At 43.4% G+C, this 19,599-nt stretch overlaps 1 protein-coding gene across 1 annotated transcript in view; it reads right to left on the reverse strand.

Moving 5' to 3' along the window:
* arid5b (AT-rich interaction domain 5B) overlaps positions 1–19,599 on the reverse strand; it is a gene marked incomplete at its 5' end in the record, with an annotated part of 176,828 nt that overhangs the window by 87,786 nt on the left and 69,443 nt on the right.

Below are 19,599 nucleotides of genomic sequence, written 5' to 3' on the forward strand. Positions count from 1 at the left end.
AGAAGAATAAATCTTATAGTTACCTGCCCCTTATTCCTAAACTAAACAAGTATTTACTTAATGGTCGGCGTACAACCTAATTTACACAAATAATAATTTATACCATTATACAAGAAACATACAATCCACAGTTAAACAAGAAAACTATTTAATAATAATAATAATAATAATAATAAAGAATAAAGAATAAAAGAAAGAAAAAGAAAAAAAAATCTCACTATTCAGATCACATTTGATTTTCATACTGACTAAATTTTTTTTTTATAATTTTTTTTGAATTGATAAACACTTACATCCCTTAAGCTCGCTATGGAGAGAATTCCACAACTTTACACCAATAACTGAAGGACACATCTGTTCTTTTTTTTTTTTTTTTTTTTTTTTTTTTTTCCCTCCATTTTTTTCCTCCGATTTTCTCCCATCCCAATGTTAGTCGTATGCCAATTCCCAGTCCCTTCCTGGTCGCTGCGCACTTACCCCCCACAGTCAGATCATCTGGGAGAGTGGAGGCTACCACGTGCTTCCTCCGACACACGTCCAGCCAATCACAGCTTCTTTTCACCTGGCAGCGCGGATTCTCATTGAGAGGGCGTAGCGTGTGGGAGGACCACACTATCCCCCTCAAGTCCAATCCGCGCTTAGCAGGCGCCCCGACCGAACTGTAGGAGTCGCTGTTTACAACGACCCGGACCCACCCCGCCAGCTTCTCCCACCCTCTAATACAGCCAATTGTATTAGTGCAGACGGCCAGCCAAGCTGGTGACAACCCCGGAGCTGTGAGCTGGATTCGAACAGGCGAATCCAGCTCACAGCTCCGGGGCTGGTGACGAACGCAATCTCCGCTCGGCCACCTAACCGCCCTCAGGACACATCTGTTCTAATCTAGGTCATTGTGAATCAAAAGGGTGAAAGGAGCGAGTCATTGTAAGAGTTTGCATCTGTTGATCTTTTGCCAGGAACTTGTAACATTACGGGAAACCGTTTCCAGATTTGACCTTGGACTTAGTCTAAAAATGGCTTACAGACCCTTTTACGGTTTGTAAACAATGATGACAAACATTGTTTTGTCCACACACTGGCAGCAGAGAAAGACAGTGGATTGTAATAGTTTAAAACTATGTGAGGGCATTAACCTCCACAGATCTGGACTATACCTAAACATGTTGACCAGCTTCCAGATGAATGAGTGGGAGACATTAGCAAATGGCCTGATTATAATATATATGTTACGGTAAATGTGTTAATATATATATGTTACTTTAAATGTGTTAATGTTACGGTAAATGTGTTAATATATGTTACGGTAAATGTGTTCATATATATGTTACGGTAAAAGTGTTATTATATATCTTACGGTAAATGTGTTAATATATATGTTATGGTAAATGTGTTAATATGTTATGGTAAATGTGTTCATATATATGTTATGGTAAATGTGTTAATATGTTATGGTAAATGTGTTAATATATATGTTACGGTAAATGTGTTCATATATATGTTACGGTAAAAGTGTTATTATATATCTTACGGTAAATGTGTTCATATATATGTTTATGGTAAATGTGTTAATATGTTATATGGTAAATGTGTTAATATATATGTTACGTAAATATGGGGATTTTGCAAATGTTCTGGGACAATGTCTAACAATGTAGATGATCCTGTCAGGGGGATAAATGTGAGAGGAAAACAGCGGCACAAGGATCCTTTGCATTGCCTCCTGTGTATGACATGGTGGGTGTTGTGCAGGTAACCTGCCATTATGTTTCTAGAGTTGCATTAAGTGGGGTGCCACACCCTCACCGATGATGTCATACCCATGGGACCTATTTTTGTATCATCAAATATTTCCTTTGCAATACATAGGTACTGTTTTTATTTATTTTTTATCCACTTTTTCTCCCCATTTTCTATTTTTCTCCCATCCCAATTTCGTATTATCCAATTCTTCCCTCCCCTGTCTTGAACGTTGCTAGACTATGCCTCCCACTGGTCGGCTGTAGTGAGGACAGAAGCCTTGCATCACGTGTCCCCCCCGGTACACGAGGAGGCAGCCTGTCGCATCTTTTCACCGCAGCAGCTCGAATTCTCAGCGGCGAGGAGTAACGCGTGGGAGGCTCACGCTGCCCCCGCTACTTCCTGCTTCCGCCGCACCGGCGTCACCAAACCGACCTGTAGGAGTCGCTGTCCACAACGTCCAATCCCCACCCACCGGCTTTCCCAACCTCTAACACTTGCCAATTGTGTTAGTATGAACGACCGGCCAAACCAGTAGCAACGCCGAGAGCTGGGCTCGAACCCAGCGTCTCCTGCGTTAGTCACGAGCTCCTTGCCCACTGCGCCACTTAGCCGCCCACTCACTCTAGTGTTTGATGAATAACTGAAACAAATGAGGATATATACCATCTCTATTTCAGGCTAGGGTTGGACGTCTCCAGGGAGGTTAGGGTTAAGGTAGGGGTTAGGAGGTTTATAAACAAGCATGCGTAAAATGATGTGGAGAATTGTATCACATTAGGACATCAAGTGTATTAGAGCCTTATTAACAGATCACTGGCCTAAAAAATCTGACATTTACCGACCCGAGGGGGAATGTGTATATATCATGGGAAATGTGCAAAATAATTTTCCCACATTTACTGTACCATGACCTCATTTTATTTAGATTTTTTTTTTGGCGACCCCAGACTTAATGTATTGCGTATTTTCAACGTATTTTCAAAATATGTTGCCAGAACATAAAAAGAATATATATATATATATTATAATAAGGGCAACCAAACAACAAAAAGATGCCAGTGAGGGAATATGGTACGAAGCTCTTTCCAACGCGTGGTGCTTGTTGATAGTAATCAGGTCTTCTCGTTGAGTGCATTCAAAAGGTTTTATTTTCGCTTGCAGGGTGGAAAAAGCAAAGCATAACATAAACTCAGTGTTTAAACTGTAACTTAAACAAATGACTTGTGTTGCAAAATAAACCTGAAAATAACTCAAAACAACTGAAAACAAACAAAACACGCACGGTTGAAAAACTGTGTGGCTTCCCTGTGACGGTTCCCCAATTCCCTCCCGCTGCGCACCTGTGACACACATACAAATAGGCTGTGCCCGAGATCATCTGAGCCCCGCCTCCTATGCCACCTGCCCAGCTAATTAGTCAATAATCTCAATAACACCTTCACAATAACACAGCACCTTCATACAATAAAGTAACCACAATGGGCAAGTAAATACTCACTGTCACCTACCCACAACCTCACTTTGGGTCGCGACCCGTAGTTTGAGAACCGCTGCTGTAACACATACATTTTGACAACAGGCCACGCAGCAACCAGACATTATTGCGTCTAACATCTTTTATTCAGTAGTTAAGCACCGCTACCCTGGCGCCTCTCCTTGGCTGGGGCAAAACTCTGCCTCCTTGTCAAAATACGCACTGATAACATAACTGAAAAAATATAACATTTGATATAGTACTATATCTATGAGCTAGCGGTAGTATACATTGGTTTCCATGAGGAATGCAAAAAATGCTAACCAGACATATTTTAATTAGCCCAACTTGAGTGACAGTACCCAGAGCCGTCCTGCCCACTATAGCACTTAGGGCCCTGCCTTCCTTAATAGGACTCCCGACCAATCAGAAGTATATCTCAGCCGAATTAACAGTGGGATTATTTAATTAAGGCCATGTTAGTTAATGAATTGATCAAAGGGAGGTCAGTCAGCCAATCAGAGGGCCCCTCAAAACATCAATCATCATGTCAAACGTAACGTTGAAGTGGCCCCTGAGTAATGTTTTACCTAGGACCCCCAAAAGTCTAGAGACGGCTCTCACCCGGTACTGAAGAATGTGCCCCACATCGCGACAATTGCCTGGTACAAGGCTAATATATTGGCTCACCAGTAAGCCACCCAATAGGAGATGGTTGTACAGCACATGCTCAGATTGCACCGGTGGAGTGTTGGGCTTTGGGGACCAAATTGAATGGAAAACGTGGACATAATATCTTGTAACTGCATGCGTGTCATACCTAGTGATGCACCGATGTGAAAATTGTGGCCGATACCGATAACCGATATTAATATTGCTGTTCTGGCCGATACCGATATTTACCGATGTCGATATCTCTGTATAGAAAACACTTTTCTATGATAATCAAATAAAGAGCTATTTTCCAAAACGCATTTTTTTTTTTACTTTTGTAACTTATTTTCAGAAATGACAGATATTTTGAAACTATTTAAGGCCAAAACATGTAAAAAGAAAAAGATTTAAAAAAAAATTATATATATATATATATTTTTTTATTTAATACGGCCCATATCGGCCCTATCTTGATATCGGACCGATACCGATGTGTAAAAAAACTGCCATATCGGCCGATATTATATCGGCAGCCGATATATCGTGCATCACTAGTCATACCCCAATGATATGACACAATCTGACGGAAGGTGACGTCTCCTCCATTTACCCTCCCTGGCCCGGTACAGGAAAAAACAAGCGACTAAAAAACTCCAAAATGTCAAGGCGTCCCTGTAGATCAGCTCCACTTTATCCTGCTGTAAATAAATGATCCCGACCTCCCGACGAGCTCCCTGCCTGTGGCCAGATGCTTATTTATCACTTTTGGACTGTTTACTAAAAAAATATGAAGAAATTAGCAGTATGTGACGGACTATCTGGGCGGCGGCGTGTGTTTGTGTGTTGCTGCAGATGACATAACAGGGATAATAAGGAAGGATCATGCCTCGCTCCGCGGGCCACACGCCGCGCTAATTGCGGTGATACCGGGGGAGCCGCGGCTCCACACAAACACACTGTTGTCACATGTACCCTATACTGTACACAACAACGTTCTACACGTACGCCATTTATCCGACGCTATTTACATTGCAGTATAATATACAGTACACAATGGACGATCAGAGGGCCCCCCGCTTTTTGATGAGGTCCGTAAAAGGCAGTAGAGACACTAAACATAACCCCGGGGTTTATTCATTTATTTATGTATTTTTGGTTCAGATTAAACACAAGAAATTTTTTTAGGCCATCAAAGGACGTGACTATACGAGGTGTCCTTAACAAACACATGTTCCATTTATCTTTGACGTAACGGCCCCCCGAACGGTACAAACGCGCTCCCTCTATGAAATGTGACTCTTGCGGCTCAACAACATGTCCTCTCTTTCCCCTCTAAATCCCCCATCTATCCTTCCCCCTCTATGCACAGTGACATATGGCCGATGAAAAATGCATGGGCCGATGGCTAACACAATTCGGAGCAGGAGATGGGGGGGGGGGGGGGGGGGGGTGCTTAGCGAGCGATTTGCCAATTACATTAACAGACAAGCCAGTACCGGGACAATATAGGCCCATGTGCATATTTCATATAATCTTGTTTTTATGTTTGATGAGAGAGAGAGAGAGAGAGAGAGAGAGAGAGAGAGAGAGAGAGAGAGAGAGAGAGAGAGAGGAGAGAGAGAGAGTAGTTCAGGTTTAGGGAACGCATTGCATCATACATTTATTTGGACATTCAATACACTCAACATACTTATGTTGCATGATTTCAACACTACCAGTCACCTACGCATATTATTGCATGTACAGAATGAGATATGGTTACAAATATCTGAAAAAACACTTTGGATGAAACATTAGCCGTGTTTCCATTCAATTGTCATCGACTGGGTTGAGGTGAATAAAAGTCCTATACCTGAACACGGAACATATAGCCATGTCAGAAAAAAACATCCAATGAAGAAATGAAGCTTAATTGGCTGTCTAGAATTGACTACTATTGGGCAGGTTTATCGTATCAGCTCATAAGCTGACCATATTTCTTGAAGACAGAAGTGCAGGCCAATATTCGGACACACGAACCAACGGGTGTCTCATACTGCAGGAGTGTGACTGATTGAACCAACGGGTGTCTCATACTACAGGAGTGACTGAACCATTAATTGATTGATTGAAAACTTTATTAACAGATTGCAGAATGGGTACAATACAGTACGGTTCAATACAAACAACTGCTACGAGGATGCAGACCAGAAAAAAAACGTTTGTCTTGTTTACATCAGGGTCCTCCATTTTCAATTAATCAGGACATTTATGACATACAAGACATTACAAATATACAGTACTGTGTAAGGGCCATTGTTGTTTTGGTGAAGTGCCCCTTTTTAAAGGGGAATACCGCCACATTTAGGAATTAATAAATGTATTATGGACAGACCAACAAATATATATGTGTGAACATCAACTAACAATCTTCCAAATCCAAGAAACAGACAGAAACTAGACAGGTACAGTATGAAGTCTGGAACGGCTCTACAGACAGATAATCGAGAAATAGGAATATGACAGTGAGAGCATGGGGAATGCTCTGTGTGTATATACAGCTGGAGTTGTGTTTCAGAACTGAGAACATTACTATAAAATAGAGCTCATTTGGGAACACAAACTCAAATAAAACTTCTGCAGAATCTCCCATTATCTCCCAGACCTGAGCTGCGTTCGACAAGGCATTACGTTCACAAACATTTCTGGGGGGAAAACTCTGTTTGTTTATGTTCGGGATTGAACGTTTGTAAACATTAGCAAACAGTTAGGAGAGGCAGTGTTTTGCCAAAGTGAGATCCTCGCCAACGGAGCACCTAGAGACGGAGAACTACTATTACTTTACCGCTTGTTCCAACTTTTTTCTGCTCTCCTTTTTATTTTCGTTTTTTTGGCTTGACGCCTTTTTTCTCCAAACGGCCTCTGTGACGTTAGCCACATCAGTCTATCGGCCAACCAGAAGGGACTCACAGAGGTGCCTTTGTGCCGAAACGCCTGCAAGTGGCTGCTGTTCCCCTGCAGTATATATCCTTCTACCCTGGAGTCACTGTGTTGCTCACACTCACTCACTCTCACTCACTCACTCACTCACTCACTCACTCACTCACTCACTCACTCACTCACTCACTCACTCACTCACTCACTCACTCACTCACTCACTCACTCACTCACTCACTCACTCACTCACTCACTCACTCACTCACCACTCACTCACTGTCTCTCTCACTCACTCACCCACTCACTCACTCACTCACTCACTCACTCACTCACTCACTCACTCACTCACTCACTCACTCACTCACTCACTCACTCACTCACTCACTCACTCACTCACTCACTCACTCACTCACTCACTCACTCACTCACTCACTCACTCACCATTCACTCAGTCAACCACCGGGACATCTCTGTTTATAAACCATAACGGACAATTTGCCACATCAAATTTCGCTGCGGCTGTGACTGGACTCTTAAATCGTCACAAGTATTTGTATTTCACTCTGAAAGCGAGTGGAGCTATTTGAGAATTCAGGTCCTTGGCCTCCTGTCAACCTGTGTGGAAGGTTTTATCCCATCTGGAGGAGAAATGTAAGGGAACTATGGAGTGAGTACGACGCCGCATTGCACCTTGTGTCACGAATCTGATGACTTTGGACTTGACTTGACCAAATAAAAAAAGACTTGCAATTAGACTTTGACAACCTGTTCCACCCCACGGGGTCGGTACCGACCCAAAAAATGACATCTGGTCATAAATCAATATTTTTCAGAGTGTTGCATTTAAGTTGCGATTGATTTTTTTATCAAACGTTTTCAAGTATTAACATCACTAACATGTCACAAAAGCATGTAGAATGTATATTATCATCAATACGTTAGTTTAGCAATAGGTTAAAAGTGCCATTAGATACGTTTTCGATTTTCTGAAGTCTATTGCGAGACGGAAACGGAAATGGAAATTTTTAACCATGGGAATTGTAGGCTTTTTGCGGCCATTTTGTAGAGGAAGTGCATAGCTGTCTGTCGTCTACTCTAAGCCATCCTAAGTTGTCAAAGTGGGCAGGGGTGAGGTGGGTTCTAGGGGTAAGGTCAAGTAGTAGTCTGACCAGTTTGTTTTGTGATGTTTGTAATCTTGTTTTTAGAGCCTTTGAGGTGCTTTGGTACCATGAGGTGCAAGCATAGTCGTAGTACCCTTGAATGAGTGCTCCTGCCAGAGTCTTCAGGGTATTCTTATTTACCAGAGAGGAGATCCGGTATAAGAATCGAGTTCGTTGGTTGACTTTTTTTTTATTACATTGGATGCCATTGTCACAGGAAAGATTCGCCTCTAGGATGGAACCCAGGTAGGTAATTTCATCTTTCCTTGTGACAATATTGTCACCCACTGTAACTGAGAAGCTGTTGGCCTATTGGTTTATTGTTATCCTACCTTTAAAATGGATATGGTGATCCTTATTCTTTTTTTTCTCAATATACTCCTGAACTGGTTTTCTCAAGCAGCTCTTGCCCAAATGTATCTAGTTGTAAGACTAACCCTGATTCTGAATATTATTACATTTATAGTAATTAGATAATGAATTGTTTTGGTGAAGCGCGTATTATGACTTGTTTAGGACTCGAAACTCAAAGGTTAGGACTTGGGACTCGACTTGGGTCTTGTCAGTCTTGACTTGGGACTTGACTCCAGACTTGCCTGTCTTGACTTGGGACTTGACTCGGGACTTGAGTACCAGACTTGAGACTGACTTGTGACTTGCAAAACAATGACCCACCTCTGGTAAATGGAATGCATTCATATAGCACTTTTTCTTTTCAATCACATTCACCCACTCATTCACACACCAACAGCAGAGGCAACCATGCAAGGTGCCGACCTTCTGGGGGTTAAGTGTCTCGCTCAAGGACATTTTGACACGCTGCTGGGAAGAGCCGGAATCAAACTGGGAACCTTCTGATTACCAGGCGAGCACTCTACCTCCTGAGCCACTGTTGTGTTGCCCCTATGCCCCACTACGTGAATTAGCATACTTGTGCAGGGCAAGACAAGGAAGTCATCCAGGCAAAAGAGGGGTTTTGACAGCAAGTTAGTCTGCTCACATAAAGAAGGCTGCACCAAGTTGCTGTTTTTTAAGAAATGTAAGATAATTAGTCTAAAGTAGGGATGTCTGATATTATCGGCCTACCGATATTATCGGCCGATATCGGCAGTAAAATGTGATATCGGAAAATATCTGTATCGGTTTTAATTATTTTTTTTTTTTTGCGGTTACGTGGCGTAGTGGGCAAGGCGCTCGCCACGAAGCTCCACATTGCTTTCAGTTTAGCTGGTCGTTCATACTAATACACATTGGCCGTATTAGGGGGTGGGAAACTGATGGGTGGGGATCGGGCGTTGTGGACAGCGACTCCTACAGGTCGGTTGGTGCGCCTGCACAGTAGAATCAGGAAGTGTCGGGGGCAGCGTGAGCCTCCCACGCGTTACTCCTCGCCACTGAGAGATCGAGCTGCGCAGGTGAAAAGATGCGACTGCTGTTACCTCAAGTACCGGAGGGGACTTGTGCTATGTATGACTTAGTCCACATTGCAGCCGGCTTGTGGGAGGCAAGAAACAGCGTTCGTGACAGGGGAGGGTTGAATTGGATGATACGAAATTGGGATGGGAGAAAATATAGAAAAATGGGAGAAAAAGTGGATTTTTTTTTTTTACATTTCTAGAACCTTTATTTACCCAGGCAAGCAAGTAAGAACAAATTCTGATTTTATTTATTGTCAAAAGTATGCATAATGTTGTGTTAATTCCACAACAAGAGATATGTAATGTTAATTACCTGAAATTATTCAGTTTTGGGGGGGGGGGGGGGGGACCCTGCATATAATCGGTATCGGTTGATATCGGTTGATATCGGTATCGGAAATTAAGAGTTGGACAATATCGGTATATCGGTATCGGTAAAAAAGCCAATATCGAGCATCCCTAGTCTAAAGGTAAACAAATCATCAAGTGTTGTTCTTCCTTTCATTTGATTTGTGCTATCATACACAGTGGAAAAGAATGATCCAAAAGTATTCCTGTCTACATGCAATACATCTCACAGAGCAGTACCTCTCTGCCCAGCAGACTGCCTCCAGAGGGGCTATTAGGCCACGGCTGAAGCCCACAGGCCACGTCTCCACTCGCTCCTGTCACTCAAACTAACTCTCTCGTCCAACATCCTATCTTCCACAATCTCCTTTCCATTTCGCTATGCGGAGAAGAAAGGAGGAGGCGGCAATTGACCGTATTCACACGGCGCTGGAAAGAAATCCCAACCCGAGCGTGAGACATAAGAGCAAAACGGCCGGCGTGTGAGAAAACGGTCCATTGCAGTAGAGTTTCCCGCTAATCCTTTCCAAGCTCTGTGCGATTTTAAGAGCTTGATACAACCAGACCCGCACTTTCGGATGCAGGTGCACCATCCCACAAAACTGGGTAGCCGTATAGGGAACAACATGCAGCGTGAACTACAGTCCGTGTGAAGGAACTGGTTAAGCTGTTGTCCTCCACTGTAGGAGACACGTGACGTAGTGAGGTCCTTTCTGCAGTAGTGTTTGATAGATACATAAAAAAGGTGTAGGTCTACTCTCTCCTCAAAAGAAATGACGGCCACACACATACATCTACAACCCGAAACACAGTAGCGCCCTGTAAGCTATAATGTTTTGTAGGGCTGTACCGAATAGTTTGAAGCTTCGTTCATAATGTTGACATTCAAATTCTAAATCAACATTTTATTTTTTTATTTTTTTATTAAAAAAATTAATTATTATTATTATTTAATTTTTTTTATATATATTTTTTTATGTGTCTATTCATTCTGTTTAAACCAATGGGGTCTTTCTTCACAGTTGCAGATAAAGATTAGGCTACACTAATATTATAGTATTATACTATTATAGTATATGACTCGTCATAAAAATGTAAATAAAACATTTATCATAAATGATTTTGCCTATCTGCATCCGCTTGGCACTCGGCGCTCCATCAAGAGGTCACCATCACTTTCGCACCAACCGTGCCCTTATTGGATTATTTATGTTATGTTGACGAAACTGATGAGTTATATTCATTAAAGAAAGTTGATTTCATAAAAGAAATCAGATGAATCACTTTATTCAAATTGAGGATTTAATTTGAGGATATTTAAAAAATTAAATAAATATATATATTTTTTAAATACTTCAATAGAAGCTTCGAATGTTAAAAAAATGACATTCGGTACAGCCCTAATGTTTTGTAAGGGCTGTGGTCTTTCTGTGAACTCGAAAATGATCACTGTAATGAAATGATACCAGATATGATATCGAACTGAACGAAACCGAACGTTGGGTTAAGGAAAGGGTTCAGAGGTTATGCAAACGCTCACAGCAAACAATATAGCTAAACGCACCTCAGATGACATCACAGGCTTAAAAGGCTTACTTCTCCACTTTCTGGCTATATGGGAGAGAGTGGCTCATGTTTGCAAATAATTGATTGAACTTTCACAGAACATAGAAAACGTGTATTTTAATTCATATCTTGGGTGGTAATTGCTGGTTTATTACATCAGCACCATTCTGATGTAATCAGACTCTCCCAGTCATGTTCCAACCCCCCCCCCCCCCCCCTCCCCCATCCTTTTGTCTCTCACCTTCAACCCTATCCAGCCCCCAACCCATGTTTCCCCCTCCTCCTCCTCCCCCCCCCACCCCGTCCTTGACTCCTCCAATCCAATCGTCTCTCTCTCCCCTGGACACACCCATCTTCTATGACGATCAGCGTTTCCCACGTCTCAAGGAGACCCCCACCGGCCAGGGGTTTCCCCCGTCTCAAGGAGCCCGTTATGAGACCCCCCGGCCAGGCGTTTCCCCCGTCTCAAGGAGCCCGTTATGAGACCCCCCCCCCCCCCCCGGCCAGGGGTTTCGCCCGTCTCAAGGAGCCCGTTATGAGACCCCCCGGCCAGGCGTTTCCCCCGTCTCAAGGAGCCCGTTATGAGACCCCCCCCCCCCCGGCCAGGGGTTTCGCCCGTCTCAAGGAGCCCGTTATGAGACCCCCCCCCCCCGGCCAGGGGTTTCGCCCCTGTCTCAAGGAGCCCGTTATGAGACCCCCCCCCCCCCGGCCAGGGGTTTCCCCCATCTCAAGGAGCCCGTTATGAGACCCCCCCGGCCAGGGGGTTCGCCGGCTCTCTCAAGCCAATTCTCCTGGGTTGTAAGCTAAATAAACCTTGTTAACTACGTCTACATTTTGTCTCAGTTAGGGCTCCAGACTAACTTTTTACATTGGTTGCACCAGTGCGCCTAACTTTTTCATTTAGGTGCACCAGCACATAATTTAGGTGCACCCAAACATTTTCACCGCGCCTTTTGCCGCTGCTGCAATAATACATTTTAAGCGTTACCTTTAGTGTTGCCTTTTTTGTCACTTCCCATACACATTAGTAATTTCTTAAGATGTTATGTAAATGATTGTTTTACATTGTATTAGCTCCAAATTAAGTCCAATCCTTCACTTTTTATGTCTATTTTAACACATTCAGTTAGAGCTGTCCCCAAGCCTGTTTTTGGGATTCGAACATTCGCCAGGGTTTTTCGAACGGATGTTCGAACCATCGTTTTTAATCATGCAAACAATTTGCTCCTAAATAGGGAGGTGTAGTCTGACGTCACTTTGTGTACAGTCTCCTAATGTACAGTCTCCTCCCCATCATATGTATATATTCTCTGTTAGGATCTATGGGTAACAGTACTGTATATTTGCATATCATATATGTCACAAATGTAACAGTACTATATACATGTATGTCATGTCCCTATGCCATAAATGTCATGATGTCATGTATGTCATAAATGTCACTATGAATTGAAAATGGGGGACCCTGATGTAAAGACAAACGTATTTCTCTGGTCTGCATCCCCTTAACAATTGTGTGTATTGAGCCGTACTGTATTGTACCCATTCTGCAATCTGTTAATAAAGTTTTCATTCATTCATTCACCTCCCTCTGGTATTTTATGTTCACTTCTGTCTGCGCCTCACTCCAGCATAGAGTCTTGACTTTAGGCACATAGCGATTGAATGAAAACTTTATTTACGAAGACACTACACACACACACAAATACACACAGACAGACAGGCAGACCTGCTGGGAGCTGGGAGCACCAGTGCGACAAGGGAAAACATTAAGTCACACTGAACTGATATTCGGTCGCACAGTGCGCCTAAAATGGTTGCACTCTGGAGCCCTGTCAGTACATCCTTACTCATGTTATTCCTCTCTACACTATAATGAATCACTCACTCACTCACTCACTCACTCACTCACTCACTCACTCACTCACTCACTCACTCACTCACTCACTCACTCACTCACTCACTCACTCACTCACTCACTCACTCACTCACTCACTCACTCACTCACTCACTCACTCACTCACTCACTCACTCACTCACTCACTCACTCACTCACTCACTCCTCCAGTCATTCATTCCCTCACTCACACTTAGCCAAGCAGTAGGCTGACGTCAACGTCAATTACACTTCCACACAACATCAACACAAGTTGTTACCACAGCCCTGGTATGAACGCTCCTGGTCGGAACACAGCATTAGGTTGAACACTAGTCGCCTCTCGCTCACCTAGGGCCTGTGTATTTAGTCGTTACGCCGAGTTATGCTGTAACTCATCTTCGTGGCGCGGCCGCTTTGATTGTGCATTAAGTATTTAAGTTACTGACATTCTGAGCCGTGTTTATACTGTGGCTACGTTCGTTACTGACATACTGAGCCGTGTTTATACTGTAGCTACGTTAGATATGTGTTTAGGTTACTGACGTGAGTCGTGTTTTGGTGATCTGGAGGAGAGAGACAGGCGTGTGAACACCAGTTCAATATACGAGAATGCTTGGCATCTGTGACACTGTCCTTGTTCTTTCTTATTATTTCTTTTTTTTTTTTTTTTAATGGCAGACATTTCACTTGGGAACTAATACCCAAAGTAATAAAACATTTTTCCTGTAGGGAGTAATATTCAACAATATCACAAGACTGAATGATCAAGAGACATTTTCTGTTATACCACATTCCATATGACTTATTCACATTATCTAGCTCTGTCTCTCTGTCACTCTCTCGCTCTCTCTTTCTCTCTCTCTCTCACTCTCTCTCCCCCCAAGGATATCAGGGCCGGTGAGGAGATGAGGAATGACAGAGGGAAGACAAGGGAAATCGCTCCCTTTATCACAGTGTTTATATTATGTTCTTACCCTGGCCTCGCTAGCGCGCCACTCGCTACATTAACCTCATTTAGGTGCACATACACACACACACACACACACACACACACACACACACACACACACACACACACACACACACACACACACACACACACACACACACACACACACACACACACACACACACACACACACACACACACACACACACACACACACAGAGACACAAAAACATGCACACGCATAAGCGCATGACCGAGCGCATACACACACACACACACAGAGAGAGAGAGACACAAAAACACCCACACACATAAGCGCATGACGAGCGCGCGCACGCACACACACACACACACACACACACACACACACACACACACACACACACACACACACACACACACACACACACATAATATTATTAAAATAGAAAATAGACTTGTGCTATATTGAGGTAATAAATCTCTCTTCACTCAGCCCAGAGGATTACAAAAAGGATTCCAACGGATTCCACTGGAAAAAAAAGTTCCTTTTTAATAAACATCAAACGACCTCTGAGCAAGAGAGATATTTCAAATACCAAATCACTTAGCTGCACCTGAAATATACGCTTCCTATTCCAAGGAGAGCTGAGCACGGGGAGGGGGGGTGAAAAAATAGGACAAATGAGAGAGAGAGAGAGCGAGAGAGAGAGAGAGAGAGAGAGAGAGAGAGAGAGAGAGAGAGAGAGAGAGAGAGAGAGAGAGAGAGAGAGAAGCTCTCAGCTACTTTGCCTTGAACATGATTTCTTCACCAGCTTTCAAAATACTGTTGATTTTAGCAATGAGCACACAGGGGTGTTAAGTTTCTAAGTGGGGAGGGGCGGGGTGGGGGCTTGGGGGTGGGGGGTTGTAAGGGAAGGTCAGCGTTACCTCAATATGGCAGGAGAGGCAGAAAGAAAGAAAGAAAGAAAGAAAGAAAGAAAGAAGAAGAAAAAACATTGGTCATAATATTATCCCACAGCCATACGCCCCAAGTGACTGGCTGTCAGGAGAGGTATGTCGAATAATTTACACATTAACGAAAGTATTTCCAATGTTTGCTCACCTGTCCCCTGGAATCGTACATAGGAAATGAGGTAAGTGCTGTTAAATGTATACCTGGCGAAATGGCCTAGAACACATGTAAATTAAGCTAACAAGTGTTTGTGTTGCTGGCGAGCTGTGTGTGTACTTACTGCATACTCCCCTGCCAAAAGGATGTGTGTAATATTTGACAATATCGCTGCAATGAACTCTCTCCTCTGTCACAGTACATTCCAAACAACTTATCCACTCAAAGTATTGCTGTCAGGGCCGGATGATGTGGTGGAAATATCAAAGCATGATATCTGAGAATAATTGTTTTGCCAAAATATAGAATCACACTGTGATGTGATGTCCTTTTGATATAATTTCTCGTATAAAAACAATAAATAGAAACGGCATAGTGAAGCTTTCATTCCAAATTCCATCTATTCTCATCCTATTTCCCTTGCAAAATACTATATATACTACTATACACATTATACATATATATAGCCAGGCAGGTATGCACCTAATGCAGTCAGTGTTAATTTCCGTGGTCAGCGTTTCCATGACTGAATATCCACAATATTCTGTTCATTCATACACATACAGCGAGATTTCTTCTGGTCAAGATGCAAAAAAGAGATAATTTTTCCATGCATACATTTGCGCGTTATACCGTGGTGAATATAAGTATGTTTTTAGATCTGTCTGGGGTCATTCCTGAAATGCTGAGGAATAGCCTTATTCCTGTATTATACTATAACCGTTGCCGTTTCTTGCCTGGACCTGCTATTATTCTTTTTTTTTAATCCACTTTTTCTCCCCATTTTCTATTTTTCTCCCATCCCAATTTCGTATATCCAATTCCTCCCTCCCCTGTCTTGAACGTTGCTAGACTATGCCTCCCACAGGTCGGTTGTTGTAGTGAGGACAGAAGCCTTGCATCACATGTCCCCTCCGCTACACGAAGAGGCAGCCTGTCGCATCTTTTCACCGCAGCAGCTCGAACTCTCAGTGGCGAGAGTGGGAGGCTCACGCTGCCCCCGTAACTTCCTGCTTCCGTCGCACCGGCGTCACCAAACCGACCTGTAGGAGTCGCTGTCCACAACGTCAAATCCCCACCCACCGGCTTTCCCACCCTCTAACACTTGGCAATTGTGTTAGTATGAACGACCGGCCAGCCGGTAGCAACGCAGAGAGCTGGGCTCAAACCCAGGCGAGCGCCTTGCCCACTGCGCCAATCAGCCGCCGCGACCCGCTATTATTCTCAAATCAAATCTATATCATAGCATAGGTATTATGTTTCATCATGAATGCATGAAAGGGGGGGGGATGCTTGGATCAACGCAAGATTGATATCATATAGCCCTTACCTTGACTAGGATGTACACCAAAAAGAATATTCCAATTATCTGATCACGATTCCAAGTATTGATGTCCATCGTGTCACCAACATAATCCACCACACATCATGCGTCGGGAGCATTTGATTCTTCTCAATCCGACCGCTATAACCGCTCAGCTTGAGCAACAAAAAAGAATTACCCGGACCCATTAGATCGACGCACAGGCCAAGATACAAGGTTTCAAAGAGTGCTCGATACCGCCATCTAGCTGGATGCGGCCGGTATTGCACTTTGGCGACCTCAGACTCATTCCCTATGGTAACAACAGGCTCCCTGGGTGGATAATGAATAAAAATATCGAAAAAAGAAAAAACGACACAGAAACGACTTAAGTCGTTTTTGGCACTCACCGGTCGGGGCCCAGAAACGACTTAAGTCGTTTTTGGCACTGAAAGTGTTAAGCATGTAAACGCAGTCTGTGTTTGCCCACACCAGAAACGCAAACAGCCAGACAACATTTGGGGATGTATGGTGTGTCTCAGGTAAGGACCCCATTATACTCCTAGTAAATACTGATGTGATCAGAATAAGCAGAAGCAGCATTATGATCCCCCATTGCCAAAGCAGTGACATGAGTGAGGCTATGCGCGGGTGAGGCTATGCGCTGGTGAGGCTATGCGTGGGTGAGGCTATGCGCTGGTGAGGCTATGCGCTGGTGAGGCTATGCGCTGGTGAGGCAATGCGTGGGTGAGGCTATGCGCTGGTGAGACTATATGTGCTGGTCTCCCATCAGACATAAAAGCAGCATAAAGAGTAGACCACAGATTAACTTGATAGAAATACAAAAACATTATCCCGTTGTGATCATGTTGTGGGGAAATCTAGACATCAATATAAACCCGTACGACATACTGTCAACCGATAAGAGAACATCCAGCAGGCCTTTGACGTGGTAAAGTGCCGCTGAAATCAAAACAAGGCCAGCGGGGTTTGAGAAATGGAACGAGGCCCACAGCCACGGTCCCCCTCAGGGCTCTCTCCCGCTGATGGCCGCATTCCAATCGCACGCTACTACTGTACCTACGGGGCTCGCAGAAACTCTGCAATGGCACTTTTTTGTGACCCCCCCCCTTCTCCCTCTCTCTCTCTTCTCTCCTTTCCTCTCCTCTACCCCCTGAGGTAGCCTGACACACTTTCATGAATTAGCAGAGACAAGTGGACGGCTATTACAGCTGCCGCGGCAGATTTGGATGCATGCGAAAGGTCAGAATTAGCATGGAGGAAAAAGCATGGAAAGAAAAGAAGGGAAAAAAACGGCTTAAAATGGCTCCCCAGGTCACGTTTTATGATTTCTTTTTTCTTTTTACTGCCACTTATTGTTCCTTGGCTGTTCATCCAGCACACTGGTACCATAGAACCAAATAAAGGTGAATTTAATAAGTTATTTTTTTTAAGTTATGTGTAATTATGGTATTTCATTACAAGAGGACTCTCCTCGGGGAGGGAGAGAGAGGTTTACACAGTCAGCAGCTGCGTGTGTGCAAGAGTGTGTGAGAGTGTGTGAGTGTGTGTGTGTGTGTGTGTGTGTGTGTGTGTGTGTGTGTGTGTGTGTGTGTGTGTGTGTGTGCGCGTGTGCATGAGTGCCTGTGTAAAAAAAAAAAGACCTCCATTAGTTTACTTCACAGAGCAATGGCAATTATTGACCTCCTCTGTTGTTGTGAAACAAATCAATCACCTAGCAGCGGTTCACGCAGAAGTGAAAGAAGGGAAATAAATAAACTCTTCTGACCTGGTAAACCTTCAAGTGAAGAGCATTAGAAAAGCCGGTTGCCTTTAGTAAAACAAAAACAACTTAGAATTCCCCCCGGGCTCTGAGAATAAACCTTTAGCTTAAATGTGGCTCATGGTGGAATGACATTATTGAGCCAACTGAATGAGCAACCGGCAACCCACAGGATGTTAACAGTTACTATTCATAACTTATTTTCCTACTGCCAAGTACAAAAAAAAAAGGGGAAAAAAATATACGTTTTCCCTCCTGCTCTCACCTCTGTTGCTCTCTTACGACGCAATTACTTTCTGGCAAATTTACAGGAAAAAGGAAAAACAATGACTTTTTGACCAGAGGAGATCATTACTGTGAAATGTGGAATTGGTGCGTTTTTTTTTTTTTTTACACTACTGAGCTACAGAGGAAAGGAAACAAAAAAAGAAAGAAAACAGATGAATCACACTATTCCATTGTTTTGTTCCATGCTCAGGGTGAATATGTTGTGTGGGTACAATGTAAGTATTGTGAATGGCAAGACAGACTTGTTTCTACCACAGGATTCTCTTTAAAGGCGTGACTGGTTCAGGTATTACAACAACGGTCACTTGTGCTGCTGCACAAGGAGATTTACAAGTTCACGACCGAAGGAGGTGCCACATTTTGTCGAATTAAATTCAATTAGACCTAATAGCAATTGAAAGGACAATTATCAATTCTTGCATTGCTTGAATTCCAACTCAAACGCTACAATTAACTAAATGAAAATAGCATTGATTCCAAAGCCTACTCCCTTTAACTAAGGTGGCTAAAATCCACCTGGGATTCCGGGGCACGCACAGGAGGGGGGAGGGGAGTTAGAGGATACATGCAGGAATAGATACAACTGCAACCCACAAATTAAGGGTTTTCATGTAGTTCCCCTTGCATTTCTACAAGCAACGTGAATTACTGTTACTGTTGTTATTAACTAACAGCTCAAGCCGGGGGGCTTGACACTCAACATAGCTCAGAGTGTCTCACCCATCATAAACAGTGCACCATTGTTCACTGTACAGACACACAGATGATAATGTATGAAAGTGACTTCGCTGCTTCGCTATATTCGCCAGCTTGCCATGACAAACACTATTCCTATACTGTCACCAATCAGGGCTTGAAATGAACACACTAACCACCACCCTCCAGAATGCAGAAGTATCTTTGGCCGTGCGGCGAGTAAATCTGTCATTCCTACTAGCCAACGTGGCAGGCGGCCAACCGGCGTTCTGTCGCTGTATTCTATACTGAAAATGACGTTTGGCAGCGACGGAATGAAGTTGGCTGGTGAAATT

Source organism: Notolepis coatsorum (genome assembly GCF_963971535.1).
Source record: "Notolepis coatsorum genome assembly, chromosome: 9".
Classification (NCBI taxonomy): domain Eukaryota; kingdom Metazoa; phylum Chordata; class Actinopteri; order Aulopiformes; family Paralepididae; genus Notolepis; species Notolepis coatsorum.